This window comes from Pongo abelii, chromosome 5, assembly GCF_028885655.2.
Source record: "Pongo abelii isolate AG06213 chromosome 5, NHGRI_mPonAbe1-v2.0_pri, whole genome shotgun sequence".
In the NCBI taxonomy this organism is placed as follows: domain Eukaryota; kingdom Metazoa; phylum Chordata; class Mammalia; order Primates; family Hominidae; genus Pongo; species Pongo abelii.
This window is the reverse complement of record NC_071990.2, coordinates 148,448,251-148,464,569: the sequence shown is the minus strand read 5'-3', so window position 1 is coordinate 148,464,569 and position 16,319 is coordinate 148,448,251. Positions and strand designations below refer to the sequence as shown.

At 38.2% G+C, this 16,319-nt stretch overlaps 1 long non-coding RNA gene across 5 annotated transcripts in view; it reads left to right on the top strand.

The window, feature by feature from the left end:
• LOC112133760 (uncharacterized) overlaps positions 1–16,319 on the top strand; it is a 303,317-nt gene that overhangs the window by 255,928 nt on the left and 31,070 nt on the right. For 3 of the 5 annotated variants that reach the window (XR_010140365.1, XR_010140368.1, XR_010140369.1), the window contains one exon: positions 13,898–14,111. This is a non-coding gene — a long non-coding RNA (uncharacterized LOC112133760). Of the gene's footprint in view, positions 1–81; positions 302–13,897; positions 14,112–16,319 lie in introns of all 5 variants that reach the window. The other 2 variants (XR_010140366.1, XR_010140367.1) reach the window with 1 other exon arrangement.

Below are 16,319 nucleotides of genomic sequence, written 5' to 3'. Positions count from 1 at the left end.
AATTTTTAGGATTATGAAACATGTTTGCTAAAAAAAAAAAAAAAAAAAAAAAGAAATGCAATTCTGTGGTTTATCTTTCAGCATTACATTTGATTTGTAAAGAAGATAGAAGTCTTAAGTCACTGTACAAAGAGAAAGATATAAAAATTTAAAAAGATACAATGACTTTCCCATAGCTAACAAGGAGCCAGCATGGGTCCAAGTTTTGGCATCGATTTGGGGAAAATGCTTTCAAACTCTAAAATCCTATAAAGATGGGGAAAATAATTACTAATAAAGGCCTACTATGGCCTTTTATATGGTAAGTGCTTTACTTATGATGTTGAATTGACTGTACACAGGAAATTGTTTTACGTTTTTTTCATTCTTTTGCTAGATTTTTTTCTTTCTTGAATTATTTAATTATCTTTTTTTGGTCTGGATAACGTCTGCACATGTTATAAATTAACAAGTTTTCCTATTTTTATCCCTATATTAGCCACTTTTGTTGGTTTCTTAGGTATCCCTTTAGGGTTATTCTATGCACTGATAAACATACATGTGCAAATAGAATTATATTTTGCACATTATTCTGAAAGTGGTTTTATAATTAAACTTGTACTATATGAACTTTCACATATTTATCTGCCTTACCATTCTTAAATGCTGAGTATTTTATTGTACATATTTATAAGTTAAAGATATAGATTTAAGAGCCTTCTGCTGGTACACATCAGGGTTTTTTTGTATTACCGGAAGTGCTTCAATTAATATCTTTGCTCAAATACATTTTGCATGAGTATGAGTACATCAATAGAATCAATTCCTAAAAATGAAACTTGGTGGGTTAATGGTAGGGTGCATCTGTAATTTTGATGGATATGGCCAATTGCTGTCTGTAGACCTTCTGCCAGCTTATATTCCAGCAACAGTGGATAGGAGTTTCAGTTTTTCCAAATCCTGATCAGAAAAGATGTTAACTTTAAAAAAAAAGTCATTGCCGGTTTTATCCATGTATAATGTTATCTCAATGTTTTACTTTTTCTCTCTTTTACTTTGAATGAGAATGAACATTTTATCTTGTTTAAGGGTCACTGATATTTGTTTCATTGAACAGCCAGAATCAGTTTTCAAAAGTATCTCATTTTATTTTAAATTTAATGAGTAATTAAATTAATTAAAAATTATAAACAGTACTTTAAAATATATTAATAATTTCTATCTTAGTGACAGTTGATACATTAACACTCGACCTCCTATAGTTTCCTTTGAGCCTCCTCATTTTTCTCATCTAAAAGTGGAGGAGTGCGTGTGTGTGTGTGTGCACGCGCGAGTGTGTGTGTGTGCACGCGCGAGTGTGTGTGTGTGGAGTGGATTATCACCAACGTGGCTTTTATTCAGCATATCATTTACATTTCCTTTGGCAAGCTTATGTATCTGTCCTTGTTAATGTCATTAAATGTCCAAATATTCATGAGTAGAGTTTGGGCACATATGCCAATAAATGACTAGATTGACATCAATGAGGGAAAATGAATGAAGAATAAAGGTGAGGCTTATTCACTTTTTTCCCTTGAAAACAATCATAAAAGGATTACTAAAAATTTTCCCTTGTGATGAACACATTCTGCGTTTTACAAATTCTTTCCGTGACTTAAGTTTGCGGTCAAACCTAACTTCCCTATTTCATCTTAGAAATTCTTCTCTATTCACAGGATGGGGGGTGAGATAAGCTATCTAAATCATTTAGGAGGCTCTGAAGTCAGCAGAGGAAGCCTCATGCCAAAGGAGACGACTTTTACCGGAAACAGGGACTTACTTTATCTTTGAATACACAAATAAAGTCTGCACTATCAATGAAAATGCCCTATGGGACACCTTCTGGAATGATTGATGCCATCCCTCATCTCTGTTGAAAACCTCCCTGGGCTTGCACAGGCCACATTTCTCTAACCTTATTTCCATGAAAACTCCAGGGGAGAGTGACAGCCTTTATCTGGCAACACTCGACTGTGTCACATGACTCAGCAGGGCAGGTCAGAGTTGGACAAAGCAACTGTGCTGGTCTCTGCTGTCAATTTTATTGACAGAAAAATGAGTCATTAAAAAAGGGCATCTGAAATTATAGACCTAATTTAGTTCCTGCGTATTAACCAGGAATTAACTTTATTTAATTCAATAAAGCCGAAGAGCAGTTTTCATGCATCTGAAATAGCTGAGTGTTATGGGTTTAAACATCTGTTTAGTTTAGTCCCTGAAAAAATCAGAGATCTGCTGATTTATCCCTTCTTCTCCAAAACATACTGTCTGCAGCCGTGGAAAGTATTCAGTGCTCTGCAAGATGGTGAAAGCATTTCACAACCTTCTCATCCCCGCTTTCTCTTTAGGCACACTTTTGGGAGAAAAAATAATATTTCTTCTCATTTGTGTTCTAATTTGAGGATTTGGTTTTATGCTTTAAAATGTTTCATTAAAGTCTTTCATTTTTTTATACTTTGGTGTTACTGTAGGAAAATATTTGCTTACGAGAGCCATTCATTTGACTCTAATCGTATCTCTTCATTGCCATCGCAGACATCATTGGTAAAATTACGATTGAATGTGGAAATAACTAGGGGAAATTTGACGGAGAGATTTTTTAAAAACCAAAATGCCCATAAATTAGAAAGTACGCTGAATATCTCAGCCTGTATACCTTTGTTTTCAAAGAATGCATCTTAGTAAACTTTTTAGATATGACAGCTAAAATCAAATTGAGAAAATTCAGAGAATATTCTGTGATCCTTCCAAAAGTATTCCCTGATACAAATATATTTTTTAAAAATAAGGAGCCACTCAAATAATTAGGAATTATTCTTTCTGTTTATACTGCGTATTCCAAGACAGTAACAGAGCAATATTTTCTTCCATAGTTAGTGTCTTTTACAGACAGAATATGACAAACAAATTTTATGGTCTGATAGCTGTCTGTAAATAAAATATTTATAGTTTTTTAGCCAATAATAATCATATAGAAAATTGTAAATAATCATATAGAAAATATAATAGGAAAAATATAGCATTAAAAATAGCAACAAATATGATAAATATCTAGGAATTACCTGAAAAGAAGTATTTACCTGTATGGAGAAAACTACTAAACTTCATTGAGAGGCACATGGATGATTTGAATAAGTGCATTCCAAGTGGGAAAACAAAAATATTCTGTTGATGTCAATATTCTGTTGATGTTAAAATGATGTTTCCGTTTCATGCAATCTCAAATCTTCAAACATTTGAATTTTTGAGAAATTTTCTAAAATTTATCTAAGGGAATAAACTGGCAGGAATTAAAATTTTTGAAAAAAAGTAAGATGGAACTTGCATTATCAAAGATTAGAACATATTAAAAATCTATAAAACATGAAACAGTGTGGTATTAGTGTCAGGATGGACATTCAGATCAATGAAACAGGGTAGAAATACTAGGAAAATACCCACATATAGAAGTTTTAATTACATGAATAAAATGACATTTCAAATAAGTGGGCGAAGGAATCAAATTGTTCAATAACTTAGATGGTTGATTACTTATATTTTAAAAGGTCATGTCTTCACTTGCCTCATACCAGAAGTGCCACAGCACAATGGCTTGCTGGGACTTGGTTACAGATGAGCTAGGATGTGATCATCTCAGTTGCCCAGGTGGCTGATAAACCCTGGCTGTGAACAGCCTTATTTCTTTACCCCAGAGTGCCATGAAAATGTGTATTTTTCTATGTGCACTGTGATGCAAAATATGCTAGAGAGTACTGTCTTTTACTATACACTAAAATTAATCAGAAATTGTTTTAAAAATTAAATGCAAATGAAACAATAAGAAAACTTTGAGAAAATATGAACAAATATCTTGGGTCCAGGAGGGCTTTGGAAAAATAAAATGAAACATAGAAATTATAAAGGTAAACAAAAGAGATTTGGTGAGCTAAAATGAGTATTTCTGAACCTCAATAACAAGATTCTCAGAACTAAAGGACAAGTCACAAACTGGAGAAAAATGTGTCAGGCAAAGTGTCAAACGAGTGGAAGGATTCTACAGATCTACAGGGAAAAGATAGATACCTACATATTTTGAAAAGGAAAAAGCAATGAAAAGGCAATTAATATAGATGATTTTTTAAACTATGAATCTTATGAAAAATGTTAAAGATCATTAATAACAAATACACACAAATTAAAACAGTGAGATTCTCTTATCATGTATCAAATTGGTAGAGCTAAAATGATTCATAATTCCCCAGGTTGGCTGGAGTGTGAGATATTGAGAATTTTTCTTTTTTTTTTTCTTTTTTTTTTTTTTTTTTTTGTGAGATGGAGTCTTACTCTGTTGCCCAGGCTGGAGTGCAGTGGCACGATCTCTGCTCACTGCAACCTCCACCTCCCAGATTCAAGTGATTCTCCTGTATCAGCCTCCCAAGTATCTAAGACTACAGGCACATGCCACCATGCCCGGCTAACTTTTGTATTTTTAGTAGAGATGGGGTTTCATCATGTTGGCCAGGCTGGTCTCGAACTCCTGACCTCAAGCTGGGATTACAAGCATGAGCTACCGCACTTGGCCATTGAGAACTTTCATACAGTGCTGAATAAATTAAACTTCTAAATGGAAATTGAAAACAGGTTTCCTAGGCCTTATGATTCCTATATAAAGCAGTTGTAGGGATGTATCCTAAGTAAATAATTAAAGATGGGGCCAAAGTTCAACATAAAAGGATGCTCCTTTCAGCATAATCTATAAAACGGACAATTCAAAGAAATCTAAACGTGATTATAAAAGTTCTTACGTATCTACGACAGCATCAGATCTGGTCACTGAAAGTGTTACAGAAAATACTTATATACTGATAAGAGACAATATTCACAATATAGAGCCAAATAATAAAATGCAAGCTGTGAGACTACAATACTATTTCTTTAAAACAATATACAAACAAACCAACAAACAAAAATAGTAGAAGGGCCCATAGCAAAATATAAATGATGATTATGTATCAGGGCTGAATCATAGGTAACCCTTGCTTCTTCCGTAGTTTTTCTGTTTTTAAAATTATCTGCACTGAACATACATTACTTTTGTAACTATTTTAAAAAGATGTTATTAAAATACAAAAATAAAAAAGTTATAGTTTATTCAATTTCAACTATGCTTATACAAGCATGATTGAAACTTCAGCCTCATATCAGGGCTAACATTGTCAGAAAATTCAGTCTTCTGATTATTGATTTGCTGCAATCATAAATGATTGGTACATTTTAGAAGATGACAAGACAAAATAGGATCAAAATATTCAGAGGGACTGGTGCACTAGCCAAGACTTCACAATTCTAGCCTTGCCATCGACTGAGATGGCATCACATGAATAAGAAATACCTTGTACACAGCTGATAAATACTTGATAGTTTTTGATAAATTTTGATAATTTAAAAAAATTCTACTCTACTTACATTACTGAACATATTGCATAATTTATTCTGAAAAAAATGAAATAAAAAATTTAAAGCTATCATTAATGTTTACATTATGAAAATTTCTATCTCTTTAATGCTATACTTTAATCTCATATGTTAGTAAAGGATTTGTTTTCAAGATTATAAATAAAAGAGACTTCCTTAATCTAACCTGTCTTTGTGGCATTCTCTGAAGTGGGATGTGGCCTTAAGTGTTCATAGCTTTGGGAATTTAACAAAATGTAATGATCCGCTGAGATGTATTTATTTTTATCAGATGTAGAATATGGAAATCTGACATTTTCATGAGCATAATTACAAGGACAATGCATATTCTTATTTGAAGTTTTAAAATGTAGAGGCAAATAATTAGGTTTAAAGAAGAGGAGAGAGAGTGTGTGCTAGGGAGTACCCACTGTCTTAAATACTTAGGAGTATTCAAATATGCTTTATAACTTAAGGTATTCATTGGAATAAAACTGATCCAGGATGATGTGCAATTTGTGATATCTTTTTATTCATTCTGGGAAAAGTCTGATGAGTTGCCTTTTATTTTGGAGAGCCCCCTCACTCTCCAAGTGAGTTGTGGCTGCACTTGCACCTAGAATGCAAACGTGGAGGGCCCTCTTGACAAAAGTCCAAGAAGCGCCTTAATGGATCATGGTTAGTGTTCCACAGCGTGAGTCACTGGCGTTTCGAAGCAGCATCAATTTGGCCATAATATGTTTCCATGGTTTCCACAGTTATCACTGTCTGCCTGAATAATGAGCACCAATAAAATATGACCTGACTGGATTATAGCAGGGGAAGAATCTGAAGAACACTCTTTTCATAGTTTCTTTTCTTATAAACCACTTGACTGACTCCCTTTCTAAAGCTATCCTAGAATTTACTGTACTGTGCAGTATGAGGTAATTGGCTTTCAGGATTTCAGGAGGGTTCTATGCTGCAATCAGATCAATATTGTGTGCTTTGCCTGTGTTCTCAGAAGAAAGGAGTATTTGTTTAGGAACTGGAGTAAGGGGGAGAAAACCGAGAAAACATTAACTGATTGAGAGTGGCATAAACAACAAAATGCCCATTGCTGCCAGTGTCCATAAAATGCATAAAATATACAAAAATTTGCATCTGTTATGGATTAGTAACAGATGGAGCTGTTAGGTAATAGTCAAAAAAAAAAAAAATCAATTGTAATACAAGTGATCTACGTTGGAGCAACTTGGAGAGTAGACACACGGCATTCAACCCTCAGCTGCTCAGGGCAAGCGTAGGTGATAGAAGGAGAAGGGGCAGCTTTTCATGCTGCAATAGTTTAAGAGTCACTCAGTCGGCAGGGCATGGTGACTCACGCCTGTAATCCTGGCACTTTGGGAAGCCAAGGTGGGTGGATAACTTGAGGTCAGGAGTTTGAGACCAGCCCGGCCAACATGGTGAAACCCCGTCTCTACTAAAAACACAAAAATTAGCTGGGCGTGGTGGCGTGTGCCTGTAATCCCAGCTACTCAGGAAGCTGAGGCAGGAGAATCGCTTGAACCTGGGAGGCGGTGGTTGCAGTGAGCCGAGATTGTGCCACTGTGCTCCAGCCTGGGTGACAGAGTGAGACTCCGTCTCAAAAAAAGAGTCACTCAGTCACAGGTTGGGCCATGTAAGTGGCTCAGCAACTACTTATGTTTTCTGTGCCACTTACATGGCCTTGTCATTGATAGGAATTCCTATTCTGAATTTCTGTTTCACAAAAAGGGAAATTCCCCATGATTGGAAGAAGGGGCCTGTTCCCTGAAACACCTACCCAGGTGCCGCCTCCTCCAATGCATCCCCCTCTCATTCTCTGCTCTCCTGCACCTGACTTGACTAGCTGCTGCCCCTTGGCTTCTCTTGTTGGGAAGGGGCTGTATCAATGGGTTTTTTGGTGCCTGTCCTGGCAGGTGAAAGTGACATAATTTTGTTGTCACGAAGGACAGTGAAACCTCAAGCACTGAGCAGGGCAGTACAGCAAGCCCGGCCCCTGCTCCTCCAAGGGGCAGTGCAGCCTGGCAGCAGACACCCTTACTGCTTGAGCTTTTACTGCTGATGAGGCCTAATTCATGCATAGAAAGTCCCCGACAAAAAGCCACAGGGATGTGTTTTTCTGAGTATCGGGAAAGCCCCTCTAGCGACTACTGATGACAGTTGGAGGAAGCCAAGTTTATTATTTTTTTTTTCAAAGACAGAGAGAGATTGGGAGAGAGAGAGAGAAAAAAGAGAAAAGAAAAGAGGAGAGAAGAGAGAGAAAAGATATCAAGATTTAAGAACTGAGCAGAGAGTGCGATGGCTCACACCTATAATCCCAGCACTTTGGGAGGCCAAAGCAGGACTATTACTTGAGCCCAGGAATTTGAGACCAGCCTGGGCAACATAGTGAGACCACAATTCTACAAATAAAAAATTAGCTGGGCATGTTGGCACACACCTATGGTCCCAGCTACTTGGGAGGTTGAGATGGAAGGATCACTTAAGCCTAGGAGGTTGAGTGCAGTGAGCCATGATCATACCAGTGCACTCCAGCCTGGGCAACAGAGTCAGATCCCATCTCACAAACAAAACAAAACAAAACAAAACTGAACAGAGGTTGCACAGTGACCATGAAAACTCCTGTCTATTTGTATATTCATATTCAGAAATCCTAGAGAGCAAAGGCAGAGAGTCCCGGAATAGGGACGCCATCTTGATCTGAAATTTTCCAAACATTTATGTCTAGATAGAGAGCTCTGGTGATGGCCAAGTTATTTTATCACTTGCTAATTGTGAACATTGAGCAACTTACTTGGCACCTTTCAATTACAGTTTCTCATCTGTAAAATGGGAATAATAATGATTCCTACCACACAGTAGTGAAGCTTAAACAAGATAACACATCTGATATGTGGCATGAGATAGAAACCCAATAAATGTCATTTATCAGTACTATGATTTCAGGGAAACAGAATATTTTCTAATTACTACACATTTTCTGTTATATGGATAGGCTGCTTTTATTCAGAAAAAACCTTCATGAAGTGCTTTTATTTCTCTAGGGGCTATTAAAACATCTAATCCTATTATAAAGACTTTTGCTTTCAGCCTAACAGACACACTCAGAAATGGAATGGACTCTCGGGCAGATAGGACTATGGATTTAATGACATCAGGTACATAATGAAGCCCACTTTGGGCTGATCGGAAAATACCCTCTGCCCTGTCTAAACCACATGGCAAGTCCAAATCAAGCAAGCTACACAGCCAAGAAATGATTTCTAGGCTCTTGGGTCTGTTTTCATTAAGTCTTTATCAATAATGTATTGAGTATTTATTGAGTTCCGTATGGGAAATGTTACATGCTAGCTGCCTTGGGACTGTATAAACATACACAGTGTGGTGATCCCCAGGGGCATACATATAGTAAGAAAAATAATACATGCGAAAATAACCACAATAAAAGTAAACATGAAAACTGTTACAGGAGTTTTGTGAACACAGGAGCTCAAACACTTTCATTTTTTTCCCACAAAAGATGTGTGGATTTTTGCGGGATAATTATGCATTGAAGAAAAAGGACCTCGAGGAGGAGCCCACGGCATAAACAAAAGTGTAAAGATGCTAAAAATAATTTCAGTAATAATAAAAATAACCGACTTACATTTTATACTATGTGCTGAGTAAAATATGTATGCATCAGATCAAATGGACAAAGCATAGATAAGAGCTAGTTAAAATATATGCATATTATATATATGCAAATATAAATATATATTTATATCAAATGGATGCTAGAGAATGTGTTGTAAGGTAGGCAAGGGATTAAGCCACAAAGTAAGCTGTGGTAAAAAAAAAAGGATTTCAAAGTCTTCTGTGATGTCAGAACTCCCTACCAGGAATAAAGAGTTTTCTGGAACGGGGTGACCTTCTGGCTGTGGCACCTGGTGGCTGGTCTGGGATTAAGTAGTTCACAACCATCCTCTGAGGGAGGTAGTGAGCGCATTGTTATGTCCACCTTGCAGGTGATCACAATGATCACAAGAGTTGTGAGTGATGAAACCGGGGTGTTTAGTCCATTTCAGAGATGGAATTAGCATACAAATCATGCTTGGCTGACTTCCAGTGCTGTTCCATTCTCATATCCAGGTTCTTACCCTGTGGCTCTGCAATACCTCATGTTGTTGATTTTAGAATGAAACAGACAAAACTTTCTTTTATGTCCAAAGATCACTGTAACAGGTTAGAGTAAGTGGCAGCAAGCCCAGTATGCTTGGGCTACTTGAACTGCATGTAAATTGCAGAATTGGTAGTGGTTGAGGTTGTCTAACATTTACTTGCAAGGAGTAATAGGGGTTGCTTTAAAGGACTCAGAAGAATTCAAGAATCTGAGTGTTCATAATTCAACAGATGTATAATTCTAAAAGTGGGAGAAGATTTGAGACCATCTTATTTCTTTATTTTACTAGTGAGGAAACCAAAACTCAAAGAGATTAGATAAATGGCCAAAGCAATACAGAGAGTGAATGGGGCAGGCCCATGTCTCTTTACCCTTGGGCCAATGGAGCCTACAGGCCTCGGCAATTGGTCTTCTAGAAGAAGCATTCAAAGTCGCAACAGAAGAGATAGGAACTGGAAGGGTGGGTTGAGCACAACCCTCCGTGTGCAGAGGGGAAGCTGGTTCTATAAACGAACTCCAGAACATTTGCTAGAATAGGGATACAAATATAAAATCATAAAGCATCCTACCTCCCCTCTGAGATACTGCCTGTAATTTTATAAAATTGCTCTCTCAGTGAGGAAGTAGAAAATGGCAAATAGCCTTCAGTGTGCTTGATTTTTCAACCCAGAGTGATAAAGACATCAACAAAATTTATTAGGTTTAAATGGGATTGACTGGATTAAGTTCTCTACCTAAGAAAAATTGGGGGTTCTGTGTCATATGTTAAAATTTGGCTTCAGGAAGAATAAGATCACATCATTTACAGGAACATGGATGGAGCTGAAGGCCATCATCCTTAGCAAACTAATGCAGGAACAGAAAACCAAATGTTGCGTGTTCTCATTTATAAGTGGGAGCTAAATGGTGAGAACACAGGGACACAAAGAGGGGAACAACAGACACTGGGGCCTACTTGAGGATGAGGGATGGGCGGAGGGAGAGGATCAGAAAAAAATAACTGTTGGGTACTGGGTTTTGTATCTGGGTGAAAAAATAATCTGTACAACAAACACCTGTGACACAAATTTACCTATATAACAAACCTACACATGCACCCCTGAACCTAACATAACATTTAAAAATAAATAAAATTTGCTTTCAGAAAGTAAGATTATGGCTCAGGAACACCTGAGAATATGATAGTAAAAGTTCATACTTGTAAAACATGGGGAATAAAAAGGATTCCGAGGCTAAAGAAAAGCTTTAAAAACCTCTGATCTATTAAACTGGTAAGTTAGGAAATTCCTAGTCTACTCTTAATGGAGAAAATAAATGATTTTTCTCAGGTTACAACACAATAACAGAGACTAGAGCAAAGACATGATCCAAAGATATTTCCACCCTTCACTTTAAGAAATCTGTGCAAAGCAAAAGAATGCCAGGTGTCACTGGGCATTGAGTGGAGTAGGATCCTTTCCAAGTGTGCTGTCTTCTATGATGAGGTTTCTTGGAGTGGGGATTCTTGATTCTGCATAGGGTGATCCAAAGCTTGGTGATACCTAGGTAGGTTGAAGAGACACTTAACTGTTTTGGGAAGAGAATAGATCAGGACCTTCTGCTACTTGAAGGCTTCCCTCTCTGTGCCCTACAAAAAAAAAAAAAAAAAAAAAATGGTGTGGAATCCTTGGGGCTTCAGGGAAGCAAGGAACTGAGGACTGAACTTTGTGTTTGAAGTTAGGATAGTTTGTATCTGGATGACTTAAAGATCCGTTGGCAAGAATGGAAACCAAGACTCCCAAGGAGAAACCTACAAGAAGGAATGGGGTCAATTGCCCTGGTGACTTTGGTGCAACCAAAAAGCCTTTGAATGTTAGCCAGGGAGGGCTGGTTCAGATTCTGCAGATCCAGTTTCTAGCAGTAGAGCCTGGTGTCAGCATCAGTAACCAGCGCACTGACCAGACTTCCCAGTTTTTTCTCTCTTAAACCGGCTGCCTAGTGTTCTTGTACAGAATGAACCCTTTGGAATGAATAAGTCCATAGTGTTCTTGGACAAGGCAGTAAGAGGGAACCTAACAAGGTTATACTGGATATTTTTCTAAAAACCAAATTGTGGGAACTGAAAAATTAATTGAGAGGGGAGGCATACAAGAGAAAGAGATGTGATTTTATTTAAACTACAAACTGAAAAACATGAGCTATCCTGGCTACCTATGAATATCATTAGTTCGATTAATCTGTGGATATATTATGAGATTCTCTAATTCAATATTTGGAAGTGCTTATGGACTTGAAATGTGTTGGTCAATGCCGCACTGAAATGGGCGGCCTGGGAAGAATATTATGGGAGAAATGCGAGGATCTCTGTGACTCTCCAGGGAGCAGCCTCTGGAGGGGAACTCTTCTTGCTTCTTTTCTACAGATATCGGCATGTTTTAGAGGAGTCTGTTTTCAAACAAAAACGGCAGAAAGGACCCCTTTGTAACATGAGTATTTCTTTCGGGCAAATAAGCCTCCCTGTGACTTAGGAGTTAAGAGCTGCCTTTATGATGATTTTCCCCGGACTTCACAAATGACACCCCTTTTGAGTGATTCAGTTTTAGTGTTAACAGAAACCTATGTGTGAGTAACATGTATCCACAAATATCATGTTGTCTAGTTGGAAGATAAATATATGCAAGGTAATTAAGATCACAGGGGAAATGTAATAAAAGTCCAATTATTTTGGCAAATATGTTACATCTAAACATGCATTTGCTTTTTACACTCTATGGTTTAGGCCCCATGAAGATGATTTAGGGTGTCGTCTCTTCCTCGGCTAATTTATGTGCCCAGAGAATATGCGTCTACTCTGACCTCACCTGCTAACTTGCTAAGTGGCTTTCCTATTCCCAGAAGTTCATAGCTGTGTGCAGAATAGCCTTTGTGACTTAGAGGTAGATAAACAAGTTGGTTTTCTTCACTCCCATATTAAGCTTCTGCTCAGCACTTTCTAGAGGCGCTGCCTAAAAGTCTCAGATAACTAAAGATGTAACTGATAGGTTTTCTCTGTTCTTTCTTAAATAATCACCTTTTTGGTGACTGTATTTGTTCATAACTTAGAACCACTCAATAGGTTAAGTGAGTGTATGGGGGTAAATGAAATCTCATCCATGGAAATAAACTTGAAATATTGAAATATTAAATTGATGATGCATGTGGCTAGACAAAACACTTTGCAAACCAACTAAAGTTTTGAGCTTCTCATTGAATAGATCCATTTCATTTTAACTGTGCTTTTCATGCCAATGGCTGTTACCTGGGTTTCTGACGGATGTCAGCAATGCAACTAAATCCAAATGCCTGAATGATCCTTCCTCCTGGGTGTGATGCAAACTGTATCAAGTTTCTGATGCCCAGACCAGAATACTTATGAGTCTCCAAACACAGTTCTTTTATGCTCTCCATGACCTGTCCTGTGTCATTTCGTTTAACACATATATTTATATTCAGAAAATTTAGCTATATATGCTGTGACTCCTTAGAAGACCCGATGACCCTTACAATGTAAACAGGCACTAAACACTGCTGTGTTGTAGAGTGCAGGATCTGCAGTGACAGGCAAGTCCCAGGTTACCTTTTGTGACCGATGTCACATAAATTTTGACTTTTGTCCCATATATTGGCTATGCCTCATGCCAAATTTGGGGCTCTGAAGGTCAGCTCCATCCCCTGGTCAGCCTCAGGACCATGTCACAGGATGGTGTAGCCAAGAGATACGTGAGGACCACCAGTTATCATACTGTTGGCTCTGCACACTCATGCTACACCATTGAAATAAAACACAGAAATTCATCCCCTCTTCCCAGGAGCTGAACTTCTGCCCCTGGCAGAGACTCCCTGCATGTTTTCTGGGAAGAGCTCAGGGACATAAGAATTCATTCTCCGGAGCATAACCAGGCTTTTAGCCTCCGTCTCACACACAGCTACACATGCTGTCATAGGGGAGAGGCCAAGGACGTTGTCTGGAAAGGTGTAAGGCCAACCACAGAGTCCCCGGGCCGCGTCCGGGACCCACGCTAATCATTCCACCCCCAAGTAATTGTGGGATAATGTGTTCCCTTCTTCACAGGCAAAGCAGGTTATGGAAATTATTTTATGAAAAGTACCTGGGAGTGTTGCCAAGTTCACTTTTGGTTCATTATACCATCTATTATTAATACATTATCACATAATGATTGTATGGTCTGATCTTTCCCTCATGTATACTATGGTGGTTTTTCTCTGTTTGTGTGTGTGCAGACAGTGTAACTGGATCTTGGTTCATGCTGCGCTTAAAATTTGATCTTCTGAATATCAGCAGAAAGACTCTGGTGAATACAGGTCTTCTGAGCAATTATCAGCTGACTTTGTCGTTAGACTGCCCTTTCAGAAGGTACAAAAAAAGAAAAAGAAAATTACTATTGTGAAGTCTGAGCAACTGGGAAGAAATGCAAGGCGAAATGAAATGCTGAAGGTAAATGAATGGGAGGAACCTGGGGAGACGGTAACCATGTTAATCAGAGTAAACTGGGATGAAAAGACAGAGAGTAACGCAATATAGAGGTTTTTTAAAATTATTAGAGGAAAAGATAGGTCCAATAGCATGACTAGAGGCTTTGAAAAGTAAAGATAGCTCAAAAGGAATGAAATTCTCAAAGCATTGTAATTGTACAATCCTAGCTCACCTTCATGAGAGGAAAGTTTAAGAAACCGGCATCAGGTGGGGGCTTGCTGTCTATTTTTAGAAAGATTTTGGCCAAAAAAAGGAAGTGTTAGCACAAAAAGAAGAATCAATTTTTAGAGACACATGAGGGGTAATGTTTTCCAAAAAGACCGAAACGTGGCACAATTTTATTCACCTTTGTAACTCCAGCACTCACTATAAGGGCTAGGCCCCCCAGATGTCTTCCATTGATTTTGTCGTTTGGAGAATTTGCTCCCAGGTTCATATGAGAAGGTATGGCTGACATTGTATGGTATGTGGGATTTGCTTCAAAACAATCCAGGGAGGAGAAAGACGGGGTGAGGGTAATGATGAAATAAGATTGACCGGCCGGGTGCGGTGGCTCACACCTGTAATCCCAGCACTCTGGGAGGCCGAGGTGGGCGGATCACGAGGTCAGGAGATCGAGACCATCCTGGCTAACACAGTGAAACCCCGTCTCTACTGAAAAATAGAAAAAATTAGCCAGGCGTAGTGGTGGGCACCTGTAGTCCCAGCTACTCGGGAGGCTGAGGCAGGAGAATGGCGTGACCCCGGTGGCGGAGCTTGCAGTGAGCCAAGATCACGCCACTGCACTCCAGCCTGGGTGACAGAATGAGACTCCGTCTCAAAAAAAAAAGATTGACCACAGTTTGATATATTTACAGCTGGGTGACAAAAATACTAAGGCATTCACTACTATATTATATCTACTCTTGTATGTTTGAAATTTTCCACAATAAAAATAAAAATCAAATCATATCTCTCAATTTAAGATAAAAGGTTGTAGTTTGCTAAAAAAAAAAATCCACTTGAAATATACAAATGCAGATCTTTAGAAAAGAAACTCACAGGAACAGAAACAGTGAAACCCTTAGGAAAAGGCTAATTGAATTGAAACACAGGTCACACATTTGATTTGCAGTGGAGCGAAGGGGCAAATCTGGGACTCTGGAAAGTTACTCCGGTGCTCTATTTTATGGCTGACTTTCATTCAAAGGGCACGGGTGTCAGAGGGAGCTGAGTGTTTTCTGGGTCGCTAAAGGGGAACCGATCAACCAAAGTTATACAACAGAATATGTTTACTGAAAATAACAAAAACTTTTCCTTCATTTGGGGCTATTGAACTATACAAAGGGCTGTTCTCAAGGTTTTAGACAGACCAGGTGTGGATGAATACACTAGTAGAAGTTTGATGGCCACCTGATAGTGATGCCTCAAAGAGAATTTCTCTATCACTCAAAGGCTGGACTAAATGACCTTGAAACTCCCTTCCCACTGGATGATGCCCTAATTCTGCAATGAGATGATCCTTCCTGTTTAGGCACATAACTTGTAACTCTTGCAGGAGGCATGCCATTTGTCACACATCATGAGTACCTGATTTGAAAGAAAGAAAAAAAAAACATTTTATTTTCAAATGAAAACTTGGATATAGTCCTTCACCAGCTAAAACTTAAGATTTAAATTATTAATGCTAAATAACTAGTTTTAGTAAGTTGGGCTTTAATCTGTGTGTATTGAATTCCTAGAAAGTGTAAGGTGTTTAGATAGTAAAGGAGGCCAGGGCCTTTTCAAGTACTGAGTGCTTGGATGGGTTTGGTGCCTCCAGTCTCTCTCCTCCTTTCCTGGGAGCTGCCCATGACATGCTGCTCTTGAATTGTTCTTCTTGCATGGAGACAGCTGCAAAGGTTTGGATACCCACCTTGCAGAGACATTTTTTTAACTTAAAGCAACATGTCACCAATCCCAGTGATTTTTCTTTAAGCTTTATTTCTAACTGCAGTGCAAAGATTTATTTTTCTCAAAAAACAAAAAAAAAAAAAGAATTATTGTGTCAACAAACAAATGGGCTAAGGGTTGAGGTCAGCATTCTGAAATGACACAGTATAACCAATGCAGCTATTCTGGTGCTTCCAGAGGGAAACTAAGCACAGTTTGGTCTATATCAGGGTAGGTCAGGGGCCTCTTGGCCTCAGA